The following is a 9,163-nucleotide window of genomic DNA, read 5'->3' as shown; positions in this document are numbered from 1 at the left end:
GAGTCTGTGTCTCTGTTCTTGTGTGCTGTTGTATTTGAAGCACAGAATGATAAAAACATATTTGTGACTGTGGAATCTACTTCTCATAACCCCTGGATGACTCCCTCCTAACTGGGTTTCATTCTAGCTCTCAGCTAGTTCAATTCTCCACTTTGAGGCTAAACAAGAGTAAAAATGCAAATCTGATCTTGTCACACCCTTAATTAAAACCATAAACATTTCAATGATTTCCCACTGGCCTGTGGGCAAATCAATCCTTAGTGGTCCTTCCTAGCTTTGTCCTTTCCTACCTCTCTGGCTGCACTGCTACCTGGCTCTCTATTACTCTCTGTTCTAACTTTACTAGGGTCTGTCTAACCTCACGGCCTTTCCATAGGCTGTTTCCTCTGATCACCTTTTCACACCCTTCTTCATCTACCTTTATGTGTCATTAGGCTGGTGTTCTGCTGTTTTCATAAGGAGAAATGGTAGTTGAGTGTAGGTTTAAGTTGATTTTCTCAATTATGGGTTTTATGTTTCCCTTTCTGCTAATTTCTCTTGCTATTCTTTCCCCATTTTTCTATTAGAGGGCTGGTCTTTTTCTTCTTGCCCTTGTGCTATGAATTGCAAGTACTTGTTTCTCAGTTTGTCATTATCTTTTGACTTTTATTGTGATTTAAAAAAATATGGTTAAATTTATGGTTTCTAGCTTTTGAGTCATACTTAGAAAGATAATCTTCACTTTGAGATCGATCATCAAAACTCCTAAAATTTCTTCATGGAACTTGAAAGGGTATCTCGCCATGACCCTCCTTACCCCAGAATGACTCAGGAGTCATGGGCCCATGCAAGAGATTTTATTATCTGAAAGAGAAAATGGCTGCCCCCAGAGAGAGGGAGCAGCAGCTCGTGGGTAGGGTAGGGGTAGGGTGTGTTTTGTGTTTGTGTTGGTGATTGGATCTTAAGGAATGGGCAACATAATCGGTGGTGATTGGAATTTAAAGGGTAGGGGTTTTAGTGTGCCAGAATTTGCCTTCAGGATTTTCATCTTTATTTTTTTTAACAGTTTTATTGGTACAAAAATTTTACTTATTTATTTATTTATTGTATATAATTTGATGAGTTTGGACATATGCATCTGTGAAACTGATTATCTTGATTATATGATGGTTTCATATAATTTTATGTTCTTATTTTTAAAACTTGATTATTTGATTTAAGAAAAAAGATTATCCAAGTACATGGTGTAAGGAATGACTCCAACTTATATTTTGTTTCCAGATGTCCGTCCGCCCTTGTCCCAGCACAATTTCTTTCCTTTTGTTTCTTTTCTCTTTTGTAAGGTTGGAGGCACTGGAGGGAGGGGTGAGCACGTGGGACACTGATGACGTGCCAAAGTCCCTGGCTGCTGCCCCCTCCCAACCTGAAAAATGTGCCTTAGGCTGGCCAATTCTCATGCCGCTGTAAATCTAAGCTCTGCCTCCCCCTACCTTTAAAAACTTGCTGCCTGCCCTGCTGAGCGTGACTTCCCTGGCCTGTGACTAGCCAGACCAGGGAACCTCTCCTGGGATTGTGCTCAGATAAACTGCCTGGCCCTTTGTTGCCTCTCGTCGCCTGCTTATTTCAGTTAGAATTTATCTTACATTTGGTGCCGAAAAACCTGGGAAGGAGCATGAGCACGGGGCCCCGACTGGTCTTTGGCGGCCTTGCCCCCTCCTTCCCCGACCCGGGACCTCAGCCTGCTCTCCAATGAGTAGACTATTTTCTGGTGTGTCCCTCAGTTTCACTCAGTCTGTTTCCCTTCCTAACTCCATTTCACCTGGTCTGTCTGAAATCATAGCTACGTCCAGGTTTGGGGATCCAGCCCATCTGCTGTGGGCAACTGGGATACCCACCCCTGGCCCTGCAATGTGGGAGATGTCCCTCACCCAGGCTCCCAGGCCGTCTCCCCTGACTTGGCATGCTTGGGATGCTGGGCGCTCCTCTCAGTGGGATTAGTTGGGAAGTAGCGCAGACATGGGGAACCAGCCCTTGAAAGCAGAGGCTCAGACCCCGCTGTGGTGTCTCATTTCTAATTTGGCTACTCTATATTTGTCCTGGGAAGTTCACAAATGGAACCTGGTCTTCCTTTGATCTGAGGCCGGGCCTCAGTATCCCTTAGACAACCAATCTCGCTGGCCCCCTGAGGGAACTTTTGATTTTGGTCTCCTCACCGACTTAACTAATTATTGCCACTGGAGCGGAGAGTGGGGTGAAATCCCATATATGCAGGCATTGGACTTTGCGCTCCCGCCCAGACCTTTATGTTAAGTGTTCAAGGACCCAGGGTCTCCTGGTCTGATCTCCAGTTAAGGATTGTCAGCCTCTTACTCTGCCCAGTCCTTCTTCCTTTTCAGATCCGCCGGAGGACCTTAGTCTCCCACCTCTCTCAGCCTGCTTCCCCCACCCCTCTCCGCCACCATCTTTAAGTTCTTTGTTCTCCCCTATGTTGATGCCATCTTAAAGTCTTACATTCTCAACCACGCCGTCTTCGTGCTCCTCTCCTCTTCCAGTGGCTGCAGCACTTCCTCCTCCTCTCCTTCCACCTTCACCACCCTTTTCCCCCACTGGAACACGCTTCTCCCACCCTCCAGTTCTGGAAGCCATGGACAAGACTCCTCCCAGCACAGGCCTGCCTCCTTTCTCTCCCGACCCTACACCCCTCCCCACACCCGCCGTTTTGTAAGTGGTCTGGCTTGGTTGTCGGGAGTGGGTGAGCTGGGCGTAGCAAGTGAACATCTTAGTGATTGTGTATTACAGTATGTGTGCCTGCCTGCAGCCTGAAAATTTTTGTAGTGATCTAGAATCTTAAAGTGTTGCTAAGTTAAGTAGACATATTTTGTGCTTAGAGATTATGCTGTAAAGCACATGGTGTCAGGAATTATAGTGTGTTCATGAATTTGTTAATCTAAAGAATGCTAGTGCAATAGTTTACAATGGCCCACTTCTCAATGTTCACTGAAAATTAAATTTCCTAATGGTTTTTTTGGTCTAATTAAAGCTATTTATTTAAGAGGCAGCACAGAAAAATTAGAATTTTGTTTTCAGTTAAAAAGAAAGTTTTCTTAACTGTTAGTCTGCTCTTAATGTTAAAAGATTGCAAAGGGTTCTCTAATTGTTTTATCAAAACAGTTTCTCACGCTTAAAGTCTCAATGAGTTGTCTGAATATTTAAGATAATGAGATCTTAATATGAAAAAACTAAAAGCTAAGTTTTGCTAATAACTGTATAACCTTCTGTATTTGCCTTTAAAATCTTTTATTGTCATTCTAGCTAAATAGATAACTATTGGTAAATAGTAACTTATGATTCTATTTAGACAAATGCCTTAAAAAAACTTCAACAGCTTCCCAAAATCAAATTCAAAAAGGTGCTTTTATCTCTAGTTAACTCTGATATTTTCCACAGGGCCCCTGGAACATGTCAGAGAAATTTTTTCTCATTGGAGAAAGTATTTGGCCAATTTAGCTTATTTATCTGATATAAAATTACCTGCTAAATTACCTAGAAAGCACTGTCAAAGAGAATAATGCTAAACTTTGTTACTGAATGTTTTGTGTTAGAGAAACATCCAGATTTCCTTATGTCAACTGTCTTACAGTAAGCTCTCATCAGATCTTTAACCATTGTCATTTGTAAGTCTTTTGTCATTTATAGTCACTGTTTTATTACTCCTAAACTAGTAAAGAACTAGATTTCACCAGAACAAGTATTAGTTACATAAGAAATAAGTTAAAAAGGGCAGAAGAGGGACCCCAAACTCCACTCCGTGACCTGGTAACCATGGCCTTTAAAGTCTTTAATACCCATGTTGAAGAACATGAGAGGAGGACAGTGTCCCAAACCTGAGCCTTTGCAGCGGCCCTGCGGCCAGCAGGACAGGGGTCTCATCATACCAAAGACTAGTCCGGAGCTCATGAGCCTCTGGGACCCTGCTTCCAGTGTGGCCAAGAAGGCCACTGGGCAAAGAGATGCCCCAATCCGATCAACAAGCCGACTAAACCCTGCCCAGTTTGTGGTAAGAGAGGTCATTGGAAAGTAGAGTGCCCAGTTGGGGAAGGTGATCCTCCCGTGACAGAGTCTCATGGGAGGCAGACCCCCCTGAGGGACTCCTCTCCGAACCTGATGAGCCTACTCAAAGACTGAAGATGCCTAGACTCGAACACCCCTATCACCCTTGCTGAGCCCAGGGCCACGCTGTGGGTAGCGGGTAAGTCCATCTCCTTTTTGGTGGACATGGAGGCTGCCTACTCTGTTTTACCTTCCTTTCATGGGCATTTACATCCTTCCCAGGTCTCGGTTGTGGGTGTCATGGGAATCCCGTCTAAGCCTCTCGAGACAGGTCTGGTAGCCTACACATTTGAGAACCATCTTCTTACCCACTCATTTCTAGTCATCCTGTCCTGTCCCTTCCCTTTGTTAGGGAGAGATCTCCTCTCCAAGTTCAGTGCCTCTATCTCCCTGCCTCTTAGTTACCCCCAACCAAGCTCATTCATCATCTTAGCCAATATACGTTGTAGCCCTGAGCCCTCCAGAGACCCTCCTGTACCATTGACCGGCATTAACCTGATAGTCTGAGACACCTGTATTCCTGTAGTGTCGAGCCATCATGCTGCAGTCCTCATCCGCCTTAAAGACCCATCCTCCTCTCCTTGTAGATCCCAATTTCCTATTTCCCAAGCCCATCGCAAAGGCATCCTACCTATCATTAACCATCTTCTTTCCCAAAGGCTTCTGGTACCAAGTAATTCTCCCTGTAACACTCCAATCCTTCCAGTCAAGAAGCCATCGGGGGCCTACCAGCTTGTTCAAGACCTACAGATAATCAACGAAGCTGTAGTCCCTCTTCATCCAGTCATCCCTAACCCTTAGACTCGCTTATCTCAAGTTCCCCCAGACACCTCTCCTACCTACCTTATTTCTCACTCCTAAGAGAGATACCCCTTGTCCTGCCCAATGCTCCTCTTTTCATTCTTTCATTCAGGCTGCCTGTTATGAACAAGCCTCCGTCTGTCTCTCATCGTCCGGACTACAGTACTAGATGGGGCAAAGCCTGAGTGATCACGCTAGATATATCTGTCCTGAGAGATGAAGGCAACATATCTGCTAGAACCTCTGGCCCCCAATAGAGAGGTCGGACAGTAGAAGTTAACAAGATCATGTGGGTACATAAGTACTCACCCTTTCCCTCCAAGCCTCCTCTGGCCTCCCACCAGCCTCAACCCTACCCACACCGCCCCTCCTCAGCCAGAAGTAGCCAGATTGAGTCGGCGCCCATTATAACCAAAAGGCTGGAATGTAAGGTTGGAGGCACTGGAGGGAGGGGTGAGCACGTCGGACACTGATGACGTGCCAAAGTCCCCGGCTGCTGCCCCCTCCCAACCTGAAAATGTGCCTTAGGCTAGCCAATCCTTGCACCACTGTAAATCTAAGCTCTGCCTCCTCCTACCTTCTTTAAAAACTCACTGCCTGCCCTGCTGAGCGTGACTTCCCTGGCCTGTGACTAGCCAGACCAGGGAACATTGCTTGGGATTGTGCTCAAATAAACTGCCTGGCCCTTTGTTGTCTCTCGTTGCCTGCTTATTTCAGTTAGAATTTATCTTACATCTTTCTTTCTTTCTTTTTTGTTTATAGCTGTGTCATTTATTAAATAATTCATTTTTTCCCTCCAATCTGAGAAGCCATCATTATTATATGCTAAGTTCCTGTATGTATTTGAATTTATTTGTTCGTTTTGTCCCTTCATACAACAATATCTCATCATTGTATTTATTTAGGAATCATGAAATATTTTAACACCTACTTTGTGGGAACAGAACATTCTCATTTCTCTTCTTTTAGAGTTTTCTTCATTATCCTAGTATACTTACTTTTCCTTCTAAACTGTAAAAGTAACTACTGAATTCTAAAACAGAACACCCAAAAAGCTTTTTGGTGTTTTCACTGGGATTGTGTTGTTTATAAATTATCTTAGGGAAAGTTGATATCTTTGTGATGTTGAGTTTTGCTCTCTGAGAACATGGTATGGCTTTCCATAAACAGGCCTTCTTTAATATTCAGTAGCAATTTAAAAAGGAAGTTTATTATGTTCAGGGAAATAAGAGTCAATATTCTTAAATTTGGTAAAAAAAATTGAAAAGTATAAGAAAACAAACCAAATGAAAACTCTACAACTGAAAAAAAGTACAGTAACTGATAGTAGGAAGTCAGTAAAAAAGTTTTATTATCATATTAGATACTTCTGAAGAGAGAACTCAAGAAGAGGTCAGGAAAAAATTTTTCAACCTCAAACTCAGAGAGACAAGAAGATGTAAAATAAAGAAGAGAATATAACACGTATATAACATTTTAATATATAATTTATATAACAATATATAATTAATATATTTTATATATACATACATATGTATGAGATAAGGGGAAAAAATGTTCAACATAGGCATAAATGGAGTTGCAGAAGCATAGAAGAGAGATAATAGAGCAAAGCCAGACTTGGCCAGAGAATAACTCATACTTTTCCACTAAAACTGCCTAACAGTGCTTGGAACTTTTTATATACTCAATAAATGTCAGCTATTATCATTGTCATTCTTTTATAAAATGAATTAAAATGTTATTCTTTTGCCCTACCCCTGTCCTATGAACAACTTATACTACTGGCAGTATCACTGGAGTTCAAGTCTGCTTGGCTATTTTTTTCCACAAAGACCATTCCTGAAGCATTCTATTTTTTAAATTTTATGTTAATCAACAGCTTCACTGAAGTGTAAGTTCCAAACTATAAAATTCTCCCAATTAAAATATATAATTGTGCTTTTAGTATATTCACAGCATTGTGGAACCTCACAGTAACCAATTTTAAAACATTTTCTACAGCCCTACTTTACCTTCTAAACTCTGCTCCCCTTAGCTTTCAACCTTTGACAACCCAACCCTAAGCCCAGGTGACCAATATTATACTTACTGTCTTTATAGAGGGATAAAAACCACATGATCATCTCAATAGATGCTGAAAAAGTATTTGACAAAATTTAATATCCATTCATGATAAAAACTCTCAACAAATGGGTATAGTGGGTATGTACCTCAACATAATAAAGGCCATATAGGACAAACCCACAGCCAACATCATACTTAATAGTAAAAAGCTTGAAAGCTTTTCCTCTAAGATTGGGAATAAGACAAGGATGCTCACTCTCACCACTTTTATTTAACGTAGTACTGGAGGTCCTAGCCACGGCAATTACACCAAACAAAGGGATACAAGACATCCAAATTGGTAAGAAAGAAGTTAAACTTTCACTATTTGCAGATTACATGGTACTATACATAGAAAACTCCAAGTAACCACCAAAAAACTGTAACTAATAACTGAATTCAGAAAAGTTGCAGGATACAAAATTAATATACAGAAATCTGTTGCATTCCTATACACTAATGATGAATTATCAGAAAGAGAAATCAGAAAGACAACTCCACTTACAATTGCATTAAAAAGAATAAAATACCTAGGAATAAATCTAACCAAGCAGGTGAAAGGCATTTACTCTGAAAACTACAAGACATTCATAAGAGAAATTAAAGAAGACACCAAAAAATAGAAATCTATCCCATGTTCTTGGATAGGAAGAACTAATATTGTCAAAATGGCAATCCTGCCCAAAGTAATTTACAGATTCAATGTAATCCCTATCAAAATACCAACAGCATTCTTCAACGAACTAGAACAAATGGTTCTAATTTTCATATGGAACCACAGAAGACCCCAAACGGCCAAAGAAATCCTGAGAAAGAAGAATGAAGCTGGGGGGACTACACTCCCTGTCTTCAAGCTCTACTACAAAGCCACACTAATCAAAGCAATTTGGCACTGACACAAGAACAGACCCATAGATCAATGGAACAGAATAGAGAGCCTAGATATAAACTCATGCATATATGGTCAATTAATATATGACAAAGGAGCTATGAATATACAATGGGGAAAAGAGCTTCTTCAACAGATCGTGCTGGGAAAACCGAACAGCTACATGCAAGAGAATGAAACCAGATTATTGTTTAACTCCATACACAAAAGTAAACTCAAAATGGATCAAAGACCTGAATGTAAGTCATGAAACCATAAAACTCTTAGGAGAAAGCATAGGCAAAAATCTCATGAATATAAACATGAGCAACTTTTTCCTGCATGCATCTCCTCAGGCAAAGGAAACAAAGTAAAAAATGAACCAGTGGGACTACATTGAACCAAAAATCTTCTGTTCAGCAAAGGACATCATCAGCAGAACAAAAAGGCATCCTACACTATGGGAGAATATATTTGTAAATGACTCATCCGATCAGGGTTTAACATCCATAATATGTAGAGAACTCATATGCCTCCACACCCAAATAATAAAAAACCCAATCAAAAAATGGGTGGAGGACCTGAACAGATATTTCTCCAAAGAAGAAATTCAGATGGCCAACAGGCACATGAAAAGGTGCTCCACATTGCTAATCATCAGGGAAATGCAAATTAAAACCACAATGAGATATCATGTCATAAAGTTAGGATGGCCACTATCCAAAAGACAAGAACAAAACAAATGCTGGCAAGGATGTGGAGACATGGGAAACCTCCTACACTGTTGGTGGGACTGCAAATTGGTACAATCGCTGTGGAAAGCAGTATGCAGATTCCTCAAAAAACTAAAAATAGAAGTACTGTTTGACCCAGCAATTCCATTCCTAGGAATTTACCCAAGGAAAACAAAATCCCTGATTCAAAAACATATATGCACTCCCATGTTTATTACTGCACCATTTGCAATAGCTAAGTATGGAAGCAACCTAAGTGTTCATAAATAGATGACTGGCTAAAGAAGAGGTGGTACATATACACAATGGAATATTATTCAGCCATAAAAAAAAGAAATCCTGCCATTTGCAACAACATGGATGGATCTAGAGGGTATTATGCACAGTGAAATAAACCAGGTGGAGAAAGAAAAATACCATATGATTTCACTTATTTGTGGAATATAAAAACAAACAAGACAGAAGGAACAAAACAGCATTAGGCTCATAGACACTGAGAAGTGACTAGTGGTTACCAAGAAGGAGGGGAGTACGAGAGGGGAAGGAGCAGGGGGAATGTTAAACA

Source organism: Manis pentadactyla, chromosome 11, assembly GCF_030020395.1.
Source record: "Manis pentadactyla isolate mManPen7 chromosome 11, mManPen7.hap1, whole genome shotgun sequence".
NCBI lineage: Eukaryota > Metazoa > Chordata > Mammalia > Pholidota > Manidae > Manis > Manis pentadactyla.
This window is presented reverse-complemented; position numbering follows the sequence as displayed.